The sequence below is a fragment of the Anser brachyrhynchus genome, assembly GCF_964034855.1.
Source record: "Anser brachyrhynchus genome assembly, chromosome: 4".
Lineage (NCBI taxonomy): Eukaryota > Metazoa > Chordata > Aves > Anseriformes > Anatidae > Anser > Anser brachyrhynchus.
The window spans coordinates 43,112,706-43,133,250 of NC_137698.1; the positions used below are offsets into that span (position 1 = coordinate 43,112,706).

The 20,545-nt window shown below is 36.2% G+C and overlaps 1 long non-coding RNA gene across 1 annotated transcript; it reads right to left on the minus strand.

Annotated features, from left to right (window-relative positions):
* Nucleotides 1–3,873: 3,873 nt before the first annotated feature.
* LOC308194784 lies at nt 3,874–7,508 on the minus strand. Its single transcript, XR_013950868.1, has 3 exons — nt 7,474–7,508; nt 6,241–6,313; nt 3,874–5,357 (listed from the first exon to the last, which is right to left on the minus strand). It is a non-coding gene; the product is annotated as an uncharacterized lncRNA (long non-coding RNA).
* Nucleotides 7,509–20,545: the final 13,037 nt, after the last annotated feature.

Genomic DNA, 20,545 nt, shown 5'->3' on the forward strand with positions numbered 1-20,545 from the left:
AGGTGCTTTGAGGTATCCCATCTGGATTCCAGCTGGTGCCATAGAAGGGCAGCTCCTCCAGCTCTTCCATTTGTATTTTGTCAGACCTGGCCTGGCAATGTTTTGGATGCTCTAGGGCATCCAAAACGCCGCTGGTTGCTGTTAAGGCATTTGGGTTATTCCAGTTTCTCCTGCAGGCAGCGCTCGTTAGCAAGTGAGACTCTCTAGAAATGGATTAAAAGTGAAGATTTTTTTGTTAGTTGAACTTCCTCCTGTGATTGGAAAGCATAATCCCAACTACAGTATGCATTGCTTTACAGGCATATCTGGGCAATAACTTAAAACAGTCCTACATATTTTGATACAGGGTATAAAACTGACTTGGCCCAGTTTAAATAAACTGAAAACTTTTTAAGGATCAAATCTGAGAAACACTTTACATTGAAGTTCCATTTATAGTTTTTACTATCTGTTACATTGTTGCCAGATGGACTCCTGTTCTTTTATAACTTATGATATAGTACATTGTACTTTTGCACTTTATTATTATATTGAATTCTAAGTAAGTGATGCTGTTGCAAGAACTATAAATAGCATGTAATACAAGCAAATATTGTTCAAATATGGCTGTTTCATGCCGTTTTTTGATCATTCAAAGTCTGAATTCTTTTTGTAACATCACAGTTCTGTTAGGATATGAAGGGGCTTCACCGTTATGCCTTAAAATGTAAAGAGACGGTTAGTTCTGATGCAGTATTTCTTCCAAGGAATTTTAAGAAAAAGTAATTCTGATAATTTTGATAGACCATCTTTTAATATGTCCTCAATATTTCCATTTTCTTTTTTGCTAACTTTAAAATGAGGTGTATAAAACTTTATTTCTGATTGATTTTTAATTGTTGGATCCATCTGGTATGGTGAAAATAGCATGTTACCATTTCACAGATTGATCTTGATGCTGTAGATTTTTAGTGATCAAATCTTACCTAAATTGGTAAATACATCTGCCACCTTGCCCATTTATTAATGATTTCATTCTGAAAATCCAGTAAATTTTTTCTTCACTGTTGGTGTATGGAAATTGACTCATTTTGTGTTGTACTTTGAGTTTATAATGAAGTGAATGAGTTGCAGTTCACTATGGATTTCATTAGATTTTGCTTCTTTCTCATAATAGAAAAATCCCTTTATTTTTTTGATACTGATAGACTGCTTTTGGTTTTGCTTTTTTGTTGAGGTAGCACTTAAAGCTATCTCATTGACAGAGTCTGGGTCTTCAGAATCTCTTGTTGCTGTGGAATGGAATGTCTGTCTTTTATGTCTTTATTGTCTTATATTGAAGTTAATGGTAATGCCAAATATGATAGCTTAGAGAATACACCACTATTTAATATCAGTCTATATGATTAGTCATTTGTTCAAGCCTATGTTTTACCATGCAAGCTCTACTGTAATGATGGCAGTTATTTTTGTTAGAATATAGTAGCAATTCAAGATGTTCTGTAGTGGTTTGTGATAGAAGCTCTCCATGTGCTGGGGAAATCTATGAAGTTTGTGCTGAGTGGTAAATGGTATTTGATGCTCCTTTTATTATATTTAGGGTAAAAATCTGGCCAACACCTGAAATGCAGCTTGCTCGTACATACTTTAGCTAAAGAAAAAAAAAATGCTTAAATGACACTGCAGATGACTTATATCCATACTTTTGTTCACCTCAATGACCTTTACACTAAGTCACACTCATGTAAGACACATTTTTTGGTATCTCAGTTTCAACTGTTGTTATTTTAAAGTTTTTTCTTGGTCCCATATCATTCCCCCACTGCACTCACTTTCACAAATTTTAACTTTCTGTAGGCCTTCCAGTCCTCACTTTGTGATGTGACATGTTTAGTGTTTAGTTCTGGGAATGTCATTTCTTTGTTGAAGTGTCTCGTGGTGCTAGCTGATTTAGTCCTTGAAAAGTGTCACTTTTTGTTTTTTTCTCTGTTAAAGTTTTTTCTGTTTATCCTTGACAGCTTTTCCAGATAGTGTAAACTGGCTAGCTGGGACTTTTTTGAGCTGATAAAGTGATTTACTATTACTTCTTTCAGCAACCACTTCAACATCTTTGGCAGTATTATCCACATACTTCCTCTTGCCTTTTTACCTCTATTTTTTACTGCCCCGTCCTTTGTTTTATAAAGTTTTTTTTTCCTGCTTTTTATCCAGGAAAAAAGCCATCTCGAAAAGTGTTTTTGAAGTGCTGATGCTTGCTTTGGCATGTTTCCTTTCTTTAACACAGTTCCACACAGACTGTCTTAGCAGGTCTGTAGGTTTAATTGTCTGGTAGCCAGCTACCCTTATATCGCGCATATGATATTGCCATGCAAAAAATACAATGACATGTTCATGATGTCTTCTCATGATGGACTCAGGTCATATCTCTGAAATCTGCTCTATAGTTCAATTTGAAATTGCTGCTCTAATGCTTTTTATTTCAACTTTTTAATAGTACTTTTTCTCAATAATTGCCAGGAGGGGCATTTTTATAAAATAGATATTAATTCTCTCCACCTAGGTTATGGACACAGTTTTCATATCAGTTTCTCTGAATGTCCAAAGCAGTAGAGCTACTTACTGTTGCGCTACATGAGGTTGGTTCCTTCAGATTTCCCATGGGGTTTTCTAATATACTTTGTAAGAATCCTTTAGTGGAATGCCTTTTCACTAGTTATGAAAGCTAAAAGCAAGTGCAATTTAACCAGGCTTTCCACACACTGAGAATGGCAAAGTTTGTCTGTAAGCACTCTTAACTCCATTGTTCATATCCCAACCCTTTATTAAAAGATTAGATTATAAAATGCACAGGATTTTGCAATTATAAATAATTCATTAACTTTCTTGATCAAAGTTATTTCATTGAGAGAGAATAGCCACACTTTTTTGTTGTGTTCCCATAAAAAGCTGTGCAAGATAATCTTTTATAAAATGCTAGCAGTACTTTTGTGCTCATGGTTGTGGCTCTTATTTGTTTAATTGAAATTAACAGCAATGCAGTTTCAGATTTTGATCTACCAGCCAAGGGAGAAAAAAGCCATTTTATTAAGTTTTAGGCAAATCATGTGTCTAGTACAAAATACAAAAAGGCATTGAAGAAGAATTGGGAATCTGGCACTTGCCCTTGCAGTAGCAAATGTTCTGTTGGACCCGGGGCTTGCAGTGGAATGACCCACGGTTCTCTTTAGTGCCAAAACCTGGCAAGCGGCTATAGCCCACCAGTTTGAGTTAGTGTGTTTTGATTTACAGCTTATTGTAGAAATAGTTTTAGAAATAGAAGAGTGAGAATTCAAAGATGTGGAGAGACTTTAACATGGAACACTTCGTTTTCATGTTTTCTGAAAAGGCTGTGTGAATTGGCTAATAGCTACATGCTGGCTTGCAAAGAAGATTAAAACCCACTTTTGTATTGAGCTGTACTGAGGTAGATTCTGCTTGTCAGTCATTCTGTAGTATATCCTCTGAGTAAAACATCGTTAGACAGAATTGTTTTATGTATGACACTTTCAGTGTATAATACTAAAGATTAGAAATGAGCAACTTATATATCCTCATCATAAAAATAACTAACCTACCTGACAGGTCTTCTGAAATATAAAAGTGAACATTTAAAAGGGGCTCATTAAGTCGTGCTATGTATTGACAGATATGCTTTTACGCCAAGGAGTGACAGCTCATGTCTTTTGCTATTCATATAGCTGTATCTAAGCTCTTCATGTTTTGGAAATATAATATCAGTGCAATATTAAAGTTTTGGTGTCTTTGTGGACTCAAGAAGAAGAGATGAGATTTATGAAAGGTAAACATGTCTGTCTTCAGCATAAAATTATAAAAAGAAAATTATACAAAGGTCATACCAATTTAAAACTCTCAGAAAAGTAAAAGGACAAATAATCAACTAATTTATTTGTAGTTACCTAACTGGTAATTCAGTGACTTTCTCAAGAAAGAACAAATATAGAATTTTCAAGATAAACGATATTAAAGCAACCTAATTTTCTCTCTGGCAGGATTCCTTGAATAGATTAGAAGCAGTAAGTGTCACGTGCACCTTAATAGAGCTTTTGACGCTGTCTCAGATTACATTCTCTTAAGCAAATGAGTACAAGATGATGTAGATTAAATTACTGCCACATGAATACATAATCTTCTGGGAAGTCATACTCAACATAAGTATCAAAGGTTCCCAAGAAAATGGAAAAATATGCCAAGTGGTGTTCACAGGAGGTTTCTCCTGTGTCCATTATTGTTCATAGTTTTATTAATAACATGAATGATGGAATAGAGTATTTCATTACAGTTCCTATGGAGAAATGAATCTCAGATTTAATAATTCATATTAGAATTAGCTGATAACACTAGCATTGCAAAGTATCTTGGACAAAGTTTTGAAGTATTTAAAATACAATTCAGCAACAATACATAAACCCCATTGTATTTAGGTAGGAATTATCTGAGGCCATGCTTTTATGAGATGAAATATTTAGTGGCAATCTCTATCTAAGATACATAATCATGGAGCAGGTCTCAGAGAAAGCCTGACTGAAGTATTTAAGAACAGATTTGAAAAACACAGATTAACGATGGTTTATATATATATGATTCTGCCTACCAGTTATGGGGTGGATCAAATAACCTCCCAAGTTCCCAATGTACCATGGATTTCATTACCAAATGAAACTGGCATAATGGGCAGGAGTCAAAGCCATAAGGGTCTGAATCTGATCTAATGTCCTTTAGCTTTCTTGAGTGGATGTCTGGTTTACATGAGTATAACTGAGCTACCAGTTAAGCTCTATGTGTAGGACTTTCAGGAAATCTCTGCATCTATCTAATTTGCTCTGAACACAAGTAGTAAAATGCTCACTGAAGTTACTGTGTCTTGTGATTAACACTTTTGCAAATCTCACTCTGTATTTATCAGATTAATTTCTACCTAATTGATAGTTCCACATTGCTGAATATATCAACACCCCATAGTTTCCACATCCATGACTGGGTGTTGGTACCAGCAGTAGGAGGGAAGACTTGCATTTCTCTTCATGATACTGCTAGCTACTCTTTTTGTTCTGAAGGGTATTGACAAAAAATAAAAAATAAAAAAAAATCTCTCCATCATTTTCTTTGTTTAATGGCACATCCAGGTCATTTTCTTTTGCCTGTAATTTTTTTCTTTTATCCACTGCTTTTCCTTATGGTTTCTTCTTCCTCTTGTACTTTGTTCTGCTAGTTTTCTTCCTTTAGCTGAGCTGCTTCCACTTCCTTCTCACTTCAATCTGCATGTTTCTTGATGTGTGTTAAAGACTGTCTGATGGCAATACACTCAAAACGTTCCTGGACTTAGAGTGAACAGAAAATAATTACAAAGTTTAGGTTCTCAGATTGTCATAGAGCCAGCACTCTTGTACAAATGTTCAGTTACTGCATTAGCTGCTCGTACAAACAGCAAAGCAGAGGAGGAGAGGCTGTGACAGGACTACAGCGCATCCAGAATTTAAAGGTGACTCTAGCATCTTTCTTAAATTGGTTGATTTGCCATGAATGTGACTTCCATAACCATATGCAGAGAGCAATTTGCTGGACTTTGTTCTTTAAGTGGGAAAGATTCATGGTGTATTACCAATCACATTTCACTCTTGCAGTCCACTCCTGAAGTTGGACATGTGATTCACATTGCCGTGTGTCTTGAAATAGCCATACTGGATGCATATGCATATGCATTCAAGTGAAAAACTTGAATGCAGCCTTTCTTATTAAGAATTTATAAGACAAACACTTTCTATATTTGGAATCTAACCTCCCCTTTTTCCTTCTTGAAGAGGTTAGACTTTAGAGCATGTGCACAGTGAATATTCTAATATTTACAGGAGTACTTACAGATGCTTGCATTAAAATAAAAGCAACATTAATTCAGTACATATTAAGAGTTAGATTACGTCAAAAGTCATATCCTGTGATGGGGAAGGGGAAGAATTGCACAGAGGTACATAAGAATCCTCTATTCCCCCTCTAACACTAGACAAGTGGTAACTTGATGGGCAGCAGCTGCAGATTAATACCACCTTTTCACAGGTTCCTTAGCACTCGGTATCATATTAAGTGGTGCACAACACCTGCTCACATTCCCTTTCTATTGTGTCCCACTTGCTTCCACGGAGAATACACGGATATATGCTGATATTGCTGTGTACAGAGAGCCCATGGAAGATCTTCCTGACTTACATCTTACTGAAACACTCAGTCCAATGGGACCTAGGTTGCTGTCCACAAATAGAAGAGGAAGTTCAGTAAGAAGCTGAAAAAATGGAAGTAAAAATAAATCAGGAATATTTTTAATACAAGGATAAATTTTTTTTGCAGTAGCTGATATTTGCTTTTAGGGGAAATGTTATTTTTAAAGTGAAATAGAGTAGAGAGTTTGTTGTTTGAAAAGATGAGAGAGTTTTATTATGAAAGAGCTATTGAGTGAGAAATTGGGATGAAATATGACATATGAAGAAATTTTTATTAAAACATAATTTTTAACATATACCAGTTAGCACTAATGAGAGGCAAAAGCTCCTATTGGCCTCTCCCAATGAACTGGTGTACAAATGAGCCTGAGGAGAGGTTCTATCTCTTTCTCTGGGAAGAGTACTACACTTCTTACTCTTACAATAATATTGCTATCTTTTTCTGGGAGAAACTTGAGGGGGGAAAAAATGATTCTGACTCAAGCTTCAGAAGAACTTAAAGTTAAATGTAAGTTTATGTCTCATGGTAGTTTTAAAGCAAATGTTCTGCTTTACATTTTAAAATAGTTGATTGCTGGTTATATTGTAGAGTCTAGCTGTGAACTTTGGCTTTGTTTTGGCCTAGAGTCATGGCATCTAGCTTGCTTCAGTATGGAATATGTAAAACATTCAGCTATATAAATCTCTAGTCTCCAAGGAACCATCTTTCCATATCTGATATTAATGAGGTACACCTGCTCAATGTTTAACTATTACACAGATTTCTGTATTGTTACATTTATCAGAGCTATCTGAATCTAGCAATATACCATAACTAAGACAATAAAAAAGGAACAGCTTGTTCATTAGGAATGCATGAGTTTCAGTGTTTTGGCTTTCATTCTTTACAACATCTGTTGTACAACACTAGGTTTGATCAATGTCTAAATATCTGCATATGCATTTATGAAAACAATAATGCAAATTAAGTTTCCTTTCCAGCATTGTCACTGGGAAAGTGTAAGATGCATAATTTCACATGTAGTGTGAACACTGGTAAAAAGAGAAGCTGTGTCAACTTTCTGCAGTTTGCTTAGATTACAAGTAATTTATTATCTTTCTTTATTTAATCAAGTAGAACATAAAGCTGTTTGGCTGATTTTGTGTCCATGTGAGAAAGAAATTAAAGAGGTCAAAGATTAAATTTAAAAACATGGAATGAAAAAAGGAATGCAAGACTTACAGAGCCAGCTGGTATCTATAACTTCACCTGCTTTCTGTTAGGGTGAATTTCTATCCTAATGCCTGGCTTTATACTTCTTGGGCAGAGAGATTCTTACATGAAGTAGAGTGATTCTAGTCTAGACCTTGTGAAATTGAAGACTAGTTAAATGTTCAAAATTTGGGAAACTGAGTACTGGATCGGGGCTTCTCAATAGTGCAGGCAAAGGTCAGTTTTGTGGTGATGTGGTTCTGACAAGAGTGGTGAAAAGCAGTTGGATGAAACTGAGTTGGATGAGATCGATGAAGTTGGAGCAGATAAAGAGGGTGTGAAAGGGAAGAGTGCCAAAGAGAAGGGGTGAGCGTGTGTGAGTATGTATGTGTCCAAGGTGAATCTCGACTGGTAAAGAAGTCGGAGTGGGCAAAGATGCTGCCACAGAGGGCTGTGGGGGCTGTGTTTGCATGGATAAATAAATCATTGTAAGTGGTTTTGATCAAGCCAGAAGAAGAAAAGCTTTAAGGTGTTGAGGAGCCCAGAATGATGAATGGCAAGTGCCTATTAGTCTTGAAAGATTGTTATTGTGTTGAATATACCTCTTACAAGAATGACACCATCAAAGAGTTCATTAAATCAATTGCTTTACTGAAGAATATTGATGAAGAAGAGGCTTTGTTGGTTTGTATCCATGGCATCTCACTTAAGTGTGGTAACATCCCCATACATTGTTGAGTTGTCGAAGGATGAGATCACAAGTTAGAAACCAATTTGTCCTTTGATACAGAGCAATGCAAGTGAAGAATAATTCAGTTTCTTTGGAATTACTGTAGAATTTAGGTAAGCAGGAAGAATTTAGCTCTTAAAAGTTAATGCTGATAAAATTTGGGTTACTTTATTACTTAGTGTTTATTACAAATTATATAATTAACTATTCTTTTTTTTTTTTCTGCAGACTTCAGAGCTGCAGTGAGCCATAGTGTTTTTGTGCTGCTATTAATCTTCAGTTCAGTTGACTACTTAAACACCAAACATGTATTATCATCTGACAGCTCCATTACCCTTGTTTCCTTCTCCAAACTAACAGCAGTAGTTAATAGTAGTTAATGAGTTGTTCTTCACAGTTATTTGCACTGATATCACTGGGATGGATTTGTCGTAAGAATGTGTAACTTCACTGGAGTTAAACAGGTGTCCATCAAAGACAGATTTATCTTTAAAGAGCAGTATTATTTGTGCATTAACTTAGAGGTTCTTGTACAGTAGTCTGCATGGATTCTTGACTGTTCAATGAAGAGGTCATGCTTTCCTGTTTTTTTTTTTTCCATAGCTTCATCTTAACAAAAATGACCCTGTTTGCTTACATGTTCTTTCAGTTGAATTGGTAGGACTTGAAAAGTGGTACGTATTCAGCTTTAGTTGTTTGTGTGAACAGTTTGCACTTGTGTTGAAGAATCCGAATATAAAAAAATATCTAGACTTCTGTAGCGTGTACTCAGACTCTTTCAAGATAAACCTCTCAGTTTAGATGAAGTGTATATTGTAATTATAATACTGGGAAAGATTAAAGCATTTTTAGTTTTATTGTTGCTGCAGCAAATTTTAATACATTTATCCTCACTTTGCACAGTTTAAAGTATCTGCCTGCCCTATTATGAGTTGTGATTTTTCTGGTTGTTTGTCATCACTATATTTATTTGTTAAAAACTTCAACAACAAAACCAAAAAAAACCCTAAAAATTATGTTGCTTGAGAGGCACGAAAGACTTTTTATTTAAAATAATACTCTCTTAGGGAGTCCTTAAAGAATTAATGCATTTCTATATGGAATTAGTAAATAAGTTATGTTTCTGTAGAAAAATAGATAGTGTTAGAATGGAAAGGTAAACATCTGTGTGTGTGTGTGTGTATTTGGTTATCAGTGGGCTCCACTTAGCGAAAAGAAGCACAGAAATGCCAGGCCCCGTGAACCATCAGGGAATTGCTATCATGCTGTTTTTTTTTTTAAGAATAAATTAGGCTGACGCTGGAAAGCAGCATACTCTTTTATTTCTGTATCCTTGCCTTTTCACGGTTTTTCAATATTATTTAATGTCGCTTGCAGCTATTTTGTTTCTGTTCTTGTGCTGCAGTAATGTTTTTCCAAAGATCAATGGTTTCCATTCTCCTTTTGATATGTGCTTGAACTGGTGTGAAACCAGAGGTAGGGAGGTCTTTCTCTCCAAGATTCCCTTCTACCAGAGAAGTCTCTTTATCAATGTTTCTAACACTTTTATGCAGTTTGAAGAAGTTGAGTTGCACAAAATGAATAGGTAATGCAGAGAACTGACTCAAGTTAGTAGTAATACCAAGTAGCAGTATCCTCTTCACATTTTAAATATGTTTTTGCCTTTTAAGCTGTCTTTGTGAAAGACAGTCGTCTTCAGGAGGTAATGAAGTAGCTAAGTGTGTAAGCAAATAAGCATAAGGAAGTGTAACTAGAGAACTTGAATTTGCACTCAGTTTACACCCAAGTGCTGATTATTGGCTTATAGCCATGCATAAGGGACTGAGCGTGTCATTTATTTATAAGTACCCTTCTCAGACTGACTCTAATTTTATAGTCTTATTCTTTCTTTCTTGTCTGTATTGACAAACCTCTATGGCACCTGTGGGAGTGGACATGAGCCCACAGAGGTACAATATATGGCTCTAGGCTGACTGCCAAGGTGGATCACAATTACGGTTATTTCCAGTTGATGGGTCAGGTTTCCTGCCTCCACAGGTAATAGCCAGAACAAGCTCCCTGCCATGTGGTACATCCAAGATATACAGACACTTAAACTGACAGCAGAGCCAGTAATGCTCATTCATTGTACTCCAGAGTAATGTAGTAGCTTCTGCATTTTAAATCTCAGTCTGCAGGCCAAGTATAACTTTTTAATATATAAACTGCTTTGAAACTAAGTAGTTATGTTTACTTCTGTAGAAATTTTACATCAGAGTATTCCATATTAGGTTACAGAAAAAAAATGGTTTTCTTATGGGAGGAATTTGTTCCATTTGTTTTAAACAGCATTGTTTGTCAACAGTTATTCATGTGTATATATATTTGTATATAAATATAAAATATAGATATGTGAAATAGAAGCCAGTGAAATGTCTGTGATAGAACAGATATCCCAAAGAGCACATGAACCCAACAATAAAACTGTTTCTAATTAGGCAGTAGAGTACATGGCAAAGACCAAAACTATACTCCAGCAACTATTTGCAGCCTCTGGAACACTTTGGAGGCTGTGACTGTGCCACAGTCTGTCTTTCCTGGTCTACAGAATGCAAATCAGATAATTAAATATTTGACAAAATTATGTTACACCACTCGTATAAAAACTGATTGCTTTGGTCAAGTGTCTGTGAGAATAATTTGTCCCAGGCGTGACACTGTCCACGTCTTGATGGGGGATTATTTTCAGTAACGAGCTGAAATGCAGAGAAAATGTTTGGATATTGAAGGATGCTGATAAACACAGCTGGTAAAATAAAGCTACAAACCAAGTGACAGAAGTAGCATCTACTGGTATGGAATGGTTACTGTCAGCCAAATTGTGAGGGTTATTTGCCAAAATAATGCGTAACTGCAAAATATCATTCATGGAGATCATTTTTAATTCAGTTTGTGTCTTAGAACTAGAGGGAGAGCTCCTTTAAACTATGCTTCTCAATAGTCTGGCCAAGCAGGCAGTGGTCCTCTGTACTGAACAGGTTCTGATGCCGTGGGTACCCAGTTTGGATCTCATACAGTGACATTAGCAACTTGTTTACAATTACAATTCTACAGGAAATTTCAGTAGGAAATGGGTAGCTATGTTCCTAAGGATCTGCTCAGCTGTAATGTAGCAAGTTCGGTCATTTTGCTTTAAGTAGCCTACTGAAAATGTATTGGTATGTTATCCATATTTTTATCATAAATTATAACAGCATTAATTAATATTAATTTGTACTACAGCTCTTTCTGTCTGTTGAACTCAAAGAGAATAAAAGTGTATTCCCCAGGTCAGTCTGTGTACCACTAAAGATAGCATCTTGAATTTCAGACATAACAGCCCTGATGGGGTTAGTTGGATTTCACTTTGATTTCAACTCTCCTCTTTTAAATAGTCATTTTCCCCAGTAATCTATGTGCAGCATGCTCACAGCATGTTGAAAGTACTATTAATTAAATGTTTGTAGAGGACTCATCTTAAGAACCAACAAAATATCAGCAGCATGACTTTAATCTCCTCCCAAGCTTTTGTATGTGTGACCTTAAGAAATCCATTCCTTTTTTTGCTCATATCATGAAACATATATTATTGTACTCCTGAAATTTAATAAATATTATATCACCAGAATTGAAATAGGGCTTATGAGCAAAAGCAATTAATTTCAAAGATGTCTTTCAAAAAATTTGTTTATCTTCAGGAATGTATAATAGAGGCAGATAACATGAATATGTTGGAATAATTAACAAAGTAAAATAAATTACATTATGTTATGAATCATGTGTCAGTAAAAAGTTTGGCCAGTTGTTTTTTTCACTTAAATTTAGCTTTGCCATCTCAGCTCTGTTTTTTTCCCCGGCATCTGTTAGGTAAGAACATCAACAACAATAGCAGATTCATGAAAACCTATGGCTCATGTGTCACTGACTGCAAAGTGCTTTTGCTGTATTTGGATTTTTCAGGGTGTTTTTCTTTATTTTCCACTCAGAAGACATTAAAAGAAACAGTCACTGATGCCATTTTCAACAATGACTGAATTTTCAGGATGAAAAAATGGACTTAGATATGTACAGTTGGTTGTGTTGGACTGTAGATGGATTGTATAAATAGTTTCCTAGTGAACATTTACCGATATTGCACAAACAACAAGAAAACAGTTAAAATCAAGGTCATCTCCATACCATTGTGATGCTTTTCTTGATCAGCAGCATGAAAAGCATCTTATTTATATTTTCCTTTTAAAAGGTTAAAATTAAATGATGAAACCAGCACGATATCTTAGCTAGAGGACAGACCAGTTCTAGAGTTACCAGTGAGATTTTTCCAGAGACTTCTGTTTGGTTTCTGAAATGGAGCACTCATGGTAGAATGTGTTAAAATTACTAGTAATAAAATGGAGCTGTTTGAACAGAAGTTTGATGGCTTACTCAAGGGAAAGTTGCATACTCTAGCACACACTTTTACCTTCTGGTGTCAATGAGTATTCATACTCTCTCACTTGCATTTTCTAGTCACAAGGTATGTGGGTATATCTTACTGCAACTATGCTGCCAGTTTGTGGAGCTTCTGGGATTGAAGCTTGTCCAGAACAGAGTCTGTGCTATTTTTTTTCTATATGGGTGTATCACTTATACAGTCAATTCACCTGACCCTATTCAGAAAACATGAAAAATTGTTTGCAATAGGAAAATGCTGACATCTTGAACAGAGGTATTAAAAAAAAAAAGCAAAACTCACAAAACTGAGTTTTCAAGGTGCAAAAAGAAAATATTTCTTTTGCGTGGCCAGAACCTTCAGTTCTCACTCATGAAAATATTTGTCGAAACAAATTGGGATAGTTCATAAGAATAAGGAACACTTCAATAAATAAAGGTCTTCTGACTTTATTCCAGAAATTACAGAAATAAAAGACTGTACTACTGGATCAGAATTTTGGTCATCATTTTTGAAATTTAATGAAGAAGGTAAATTTGATTTGTGAGCTGTGTTCCTGGAACACAGCCAGTATGTGCTTTCCCTGTATATTTCTATATTCTCAGTCCTCATCCATTGACATCAACTGAATATTAATAGGACTATGCTGATTTACTTAAAATGAAGATACGATCCCTTTATTTTCCCCCTTTTTTGAGTTTCTAGCTAAATTCCTATACTTGCTAAAATGCTTCTTTGACCTTGTACCCTCCCTTCTTTTGATTCCTGCCAGACAGAGGGCTATTTGCTGTGAACCAGAATGTCTATAAATCTGCTAGTTGTGTTGTATCGGGAAGAAACTTCACTATTTTACTTCTGTGAGCACCATAAATGGTGAGCTAGTGTTTTGAAATATGCAATACTGTAAGGAATAATTATTCAATATTTTTCCCTCAAATGTTTCCTCAAGAGTTGTTTTACACAATGTATAAACAGCAATAAAGCCAAAACCTCAGCAAGTAGGTGGTTTCTGCTTATTTGTACGTGAAATACGATTTAAGTTCAATGTGTTTTAGCATGGAAGTCTTAACTTCTCATTTCAGCAGAGAGCAAGTTAATTATTAAGTAGAATGAAAATAATGGCATGATAAATTTGATGTTCCTTGAGAATTTTATTTTCTGTAACTTCTGGGGAAAGGTTATTTTAACAAGTAAATGGAAGTTGCATATGCTTATCCAGAAGTAGATTTCAGCTGTAAAATTTAATAACTTAACTTTAGAAATTGTAGTGCTGTAGTTGAGAACTTACACAGGAGGAAGCAAACACTTCTTCTGGTGTGATCCCTGTGTTCTCTAAACTTCTGAAACATTTTTGTTGTTTACCTTTTCTGTAATTAAACTTTATGCTCCTTTAGCATTTTTTAGAAGCTGCTGTTATAGACTACAGAAAGTGTTGCATTAGAAAATCAATTAGAAAGTCTTCTAGTGCAGCTTAGACTAAAAATAGTCTGTATTTCAAAGCAGTTGTGATACTGAAACACTATTTCATTTTTCACACTACCCTATTTAATCTAATCTTTATATCTTGCCTTAACAGCAAGACCTTTCTACTCTGTAAACTTCTACTCTGTACTTTTTTTCTTTCGCATCTGATAGGATGTGAAATACATTTTCTGCTACTACTTAGTAAAGATGTAGGTTGGTTTAGATGACCAACAGGTAATGAATTCAGAATTTATGGCTCCACCTGTTGGTGAAAATATAAACTTAAAAATGAACCTAGAAACTTAGAGAAGTTTCTGCAGGGTGGCCAAACATAACTAACAATTTGTACTTTCTTTTTTTTTTTTTGTATTTTGAGATGGAAAATTTGTTTTAAATTTGCAAATTATACATGCTAAAAGAGGACCACAATGCCCTAGTAAATATTCTATATTATGGTAGCATGATAAAATGTATTCCATGGTAATCCTCCCATTTTTGATGCAAGTAAAAGAAATTAAAAGTAGAATAAATTCAAACCACATTAAAGTTGTACTTTGAAATTTTTTAAGACTACGTCTAGAATAGAGACTAAACTAACAAAATCACTACTAATGCTCTTGTCCACTAGGGCCATCATCCTTCTCTTGAGTTCAGTGGTAATATACTCAAGCTGAGTGAACTGATGTCCACATAAAAAAAAACAAAAAAAAACCAAAAAAAACCACTTTATCCTCCAACAAGTTTCTGTCTTACACATAAGGTCACAATACATAAAGCATCCTCAGACCTCATTTTTGAGCTTGAAATTGAACTTGTGTGTCATTCAGACAAACTTTTTGGCTCTGTGCATCAACCCATGAGGGGCATGTTAGGGATGGCAGTCTCAGGGAAGCGTGAACAATTCTATCTGCAGAATGGCTGGTGAACCGGACAAAAAGTCTGAGAACAATGCCTGGTTCTTGCCCTTTCACCTCAGATACATCAAATTAAAGCACATATAGCTTGATATATAATGATAATAGCTTATAATAGCTCATAACCTGATTCTCTTTGCATTGGAAGGGATCTGGGGAGGAACATTCATGCATGCCCACAGAAAACTTGGTGAGGTGCTATTCTGTCAACAAGTAAATAAAGGAATTAAACTGTGCCTTATAACAGAGCTTATACCTATTTGGACTCAACAACAGAAGGCCAGAAAACTCTTTGAGTCAAGGCTTCTGAAAGTAGAGCTTGCATGAGGCTGTTTTACTTGCATTAGAGGGGTAATTGCCCCTTTCCCGTGTGTACACATCTGTGTACTCTTGTTCTCCTTCTTTGCACTCAAAAGAGCTAGGATCCTCTGAAAGGCTTGTTCTGTATTTCTAGAAGTCTGGAAAACTAATGGGGTGAGTATCCTGTGCTACACAGCCAACACAGGGTGTTCAGCTCTATAAATTTAAACTAAAAGTCTGTGTTGCCCAGAAATACGTATAGTTGAAAAACTCACTGAACCAATCTAAAATGCTCTGGGACATCCTAAAGATGAAGTAATTTTAAAACTTCTTTTGTAAATCATGGTTGAACAGAACACTTTCCCAAGAGGTCAGTAATTGTGAACCTCAATTGAGAAGGAAGTTTGCTATCCTTGGAACATAAAAGCAACATTTCGTATTTTCTACATCAGCTCTTGGCCTACAGTAGGTAAAGACCAATGAAGTTGTTTTGCAAAATAATTTCAGCTTTCTGATTCAATTTAGAACTGCTGCAGCAAAATGTGTCTCTACTGCTACTGTGCTTTCTGACATAGCCAGGCATTAAGGAATTTCCATCTGCCTAACACCCAGACTCACGAGTCCAGCTGCACCCTTCACATTTTGGGCCTCCCAAGTGTAACGCAGCATGGGTCTGCCTCCAGGCAGCAGTCAGACCTTTTCATTGCTTTTGCAATTCACTTAGGCTGAACTCACTCTTACAAAATTTTCCAGCTGGTTTTACTGATGCTTAGGTAGGTCAAATAACTTGATGCAAGGTCATATGGAAAAGTTTACTGATGATTCAGAAATGTGTAGAAATACCTCATGAAATAAAATAGTCCATCAAATGTTTTTAATTTTTTTTAGTAACTAATGATTCAATCAAAAAATAAAATATTGGAATGTTGGTTTAGAATTCGTCAGTAACTTGGTTTGCTAATCCTTTCACAGTTCTGAAGCACACACTACTGATCTTGTTCTAAGTTGTGCAAGTATCTTGATAATGCTGCAGGAAAGTTTAAATCTCTTCAAATGGGCTATACAATAGAATGAGAGAGGATGCAAAACAGTCTCAGGCACATTGTCCTTGTATTTCATTGCAATACCAAGGAAGACTTCAGTGGTATTGGAATGCAAACAAGCCTAGAAATAACCTTATGGGAGGGAACTGAGTATGTGTGTTCAAGATGTAGTCCCCTTAATATATTTTTATAATCTGAAGAGAGAGAAGCACTTGCAGAATCTGGGATTTAACTGATCGGCTAAGCAAATGAAGTTCTTTTAACAGTGTTGATTGGATTAGATTTAGATGCATGTTTTGGATTTATAGATAGAATATTTTAGGAACAAGTCTGGACTGGGAGGTACTCCTTAATCTGTCCTTTCTTAGTTGCTGTAATATTTTTGATCTAGGCTGAACTCTTAAGAATGCTCAACAGACTTCCTTCCTTGATCTATTCCTCCCTCTTTGCTGTACGGACTTCTGCGCATGCTTTCATCCAACCCTCTGTCAGGCCACCAGCAATCAAGCTAGTTTTTCGAAGAAGAGAGAGGAGTCAGAGCTATTTTGCTGTACATCTTAGTCAGCAATTCCCTATATGTCTATGACTAGAATCAGACTTGGTTATTTGAAGGCATCAGTTGGAAAACAGCAGAATCTGTTGTGTACTGCCTCAACTTTCCTTAGCAAAACTTGCCTACATGGAAGCAGTGTGCTAAACTTCTCTAAGTCTTCTCTTTGAGCAATGGAAGTAAGAGTTATGGAATACAGTATCTAATACTCCCAACAATCCAAAACGAATATTCAAAATTATCAAGCACTGAAATCATAGCTTTGCACCTTACCATGTACAATTTCCAGATCAGAGCATCAAGCAGTAAAGATGTGTATGTTGGTTAAGTGGCTAGATCCAACTTCAGCAGCTGAAAACAGTTCCTATTAAGCAAGAAACAAGTCTTATTTATTTTACAGAACCACTTTTCAGAGAGGAACCACACTTCATTTGATTTAGCAATACATGTTTTTGCTTCAGTTGACGTTAGCAAATGTGGCTGGATGTATTGGCTGAGTTGTGCTGATCAGTCACCATTAAGATGATGACTTTCAGCTGAGAAATTTTGGTTAATTTTGATGCTGATAATCAACAACGACCAGAAAGATTGTGAAAACCACCACCAGGCTTTCAGGATAGAAAGTGGAATGATACCTTTCTGTCACATATTACAGTCTGGAATATCTGTTGAGCAGATACTTTTACCTGATTTTGTTTTCCCCTGTAGCTGTGTTACTTGTTGCAGCTGTGTTAATGCCAGGGCATTCAAGCTGACCCTTTGGGTGTGGCCCAGCATTGTTTTCTGTGGCTTAAAACAAGGCAGCAAGAGACATTCCCTTTTGCTAATTTTCCAGTGCGTTTCTGGGAAATCAGACTATGAAGTTTGCCTCAAGAAATTGTTTCGATGTGGCTAAGACCCTTGTTTATGTGTTCTCAATTAAGGAATCCTTAATAAGCTGTTCCATTTGCACACAGATTGCCCAGAGAGGGTATTTTTACCCTCTTTGGGAAACTTTGGCAGTAGATAATATATTAAATCATCAGTTTATTGTTCAAGGATATAAGTCTCCTGGAACTGAAAAATCTGATATTCAGAAAATGTATATGCTTAACTCCAGTTCTGCTTTGTTTTAAAATGTTCTTATTTAATGAAATTGAGAAATGAATGTCAGTATTAGTTTTGTTCCTTTCAGGCATGTTAGAAAAAATGAATTGAATGTTTATAGGTGCTTTAGTATAAAACAGTTGAGATCCTGAGGAAAAAGATCTAAAGTATTTCCTTTGAGTATTTCTGTTGCTCTGTTTCTGGGTGTGGACACTGAATTAGCTGTCTTTTGATGTTGGTATTGTCCCTTCACCCTTCAATCAGTTCTGCAAGTTTAGGTTTCCTTCTCGTATCAGTGTGCCAGTGGTGACCTAACAGCGGTGTTTCTGCAGGTCAGCATATAGCCTTTATCAGAATTTTTTGCCACTCTATGTGCAGTGGCATCAGTTACAAAGCAGACATTGGTCCGGTCATGACTGGCAGTCATGACTTGACTGGCAACTCACTAGAGCAAGGCATTAAAATAGCCATCTGCTTTTGATTGCTTGCAGGATGTTCTTCATTTGAACTGGGGTATAATATATCTCATTTTTAGTTTTGAACTGTCCCTTTATTGCTGTAGGGGAAGCTGCTATCCCTGAGTGATAACTGGAGTCAGCCCATGAGGAACCAAGAAACAGATGGGGGATGGACAAATTGAAGGCCTGGATCCCTTCTTTCTCCTAGCAACAGAGGGTGAAAATCCCCTGGAAGTTAACTCAGGCCTGCCTGCTTTAGCTTCACTGCAGAGCTTCTTTCTCGTAGTCACACTGCTGCAGGAATTCATCTAAGATGATGCTAACATGGTAATAGTGACTGAAGGTCTGTGCACAGCAGACCCTGATATCTGCCTCTGAAGAGAGATATGTACATTAAACTCTGGGACCAGCAGCTCCTGGAAGGAATTAGTCCACTCTCTGGCCACAACAGGAGTAATCTGGGAAGTCTCCCTTCACCTTCCTTACCCACATGGTTATACTCATCAGCAAAGAGGGTTAATTTCCTCTCCTTCATTCTGTGTTGAGCCAATGTGGTGCTTAGGTCATCAAACCAAGTTAGCCATGGAGGAGCTTATTCAAGTTGTGGTTTGCATTTCATTTTTTTTGTGATGTCTTGAATGGGTAGTGATAAAGCATGGGCTTCATTTTTCTGGACTTCATTACACATGGGTGACCTTTTGTAGTCTGGATCCACGTGCTTAATTGTCTAGATCTCTTAAAGACGTTTTTAGGTATGGTAGCTTAGTAGCTATAAGATTTCTCTGTAGAACAATGGGGAAAGAAAATAATTGACCTTGTTTGGTATGAACAAGAATATTCTAAAATGAATACTAATGACCGACTACCACCAGAGGGCACTCTGGCTCTTTGATTGATCTTTGTTCGCTTTTAAAGGACTAAAAATATTGAATCCTTAAGAGGAAAAGTACTAATTTATTTCTTATGGAAGAAATCACGAATATTTATCTCTTTCCTTGCTTATCAATAGTCTTATCACAATCTTGGTATCCACTATGCACAAAGATTATATTGTTTTTTTGGAAAGTATTTATGGAATGTTAAAGGTGTACTGTGCATGTTTGTTAACACAGTTTTTGGGGTTGACTTGAAAGCAAAGAACTTTCCCAGTATATCTGATGTTTTTCCTGACATCGTAAGCCTGATAAATCTACCAAGTAAAATACACTTTTTTTTTTTTTTAAAAACATCTGCCAGTAGGGTCTTATGATTATTTCACTCCAAAAGCAGCCCATCTGAGTTGAAAGAGAAGGGTGTTGGGATTTGCCTCCATACATATTTGTCAATTTATCATTTTTATATGAGTAGTATATTAGCTGAGAGATCAGAAATGAATACAAAAAATGTTCTTCCTTGAGCTTTCTTTTGTGTAAGTAGGGGTGATTTTTTTTGTCTGAGCTAGTGATGTGCTGAACACTGATCACAATTATTTTCTGCTCATCAGAAAATTCATGTACTAATGAACCTTTTATAGTCTTTCTCAATTTATCTCAGCCAGATTTTCGTCTGTTTTTAGACTTGGTCTGGACCCTTCTGAAGAGATTCTTCTAACAGTGCTCTGGTCTTTCCTTCTGTGACTTAAACCATACCAGATTCCCCAGTAATAAAACTTTTGACTTTTTGCCCCACTGCTTTGCAATTCCAGAACTGCTCTGTCATTTAAGTGAAGGCAGCTGATTGTTGACTAAATGATAAAGAAAGGTCCCCATTTCATGTGCCTTTGACAACTGTAACTTAAGAAGTGACTGTAATAGGATCACCACAATCTCATAGCCAAAAGTTGCATAGTTGAAGTGTATGACAGATTTTATTTGGCTGTTGCTCCCTTTAAGCAGAGCATTGCCTACACGACAAACAAACAAGATCGCAGTAACAAATCTCCAGTTGTTGCATGCAGGCTTAGCTTCTCTTAGTGAGGCTCTGACAGGCATAAGACTCTCAGGCAGTTTCTGACTCAGCCCTGAATCCCATCTTTTGCAGATTACAGGCTCTCTTCCTGGCCAGTCACCAAGAAATCCTTCCCTACAAGCCTGATTCCTATTACCAGTGTAGGGGGGCAGAGCCCAGA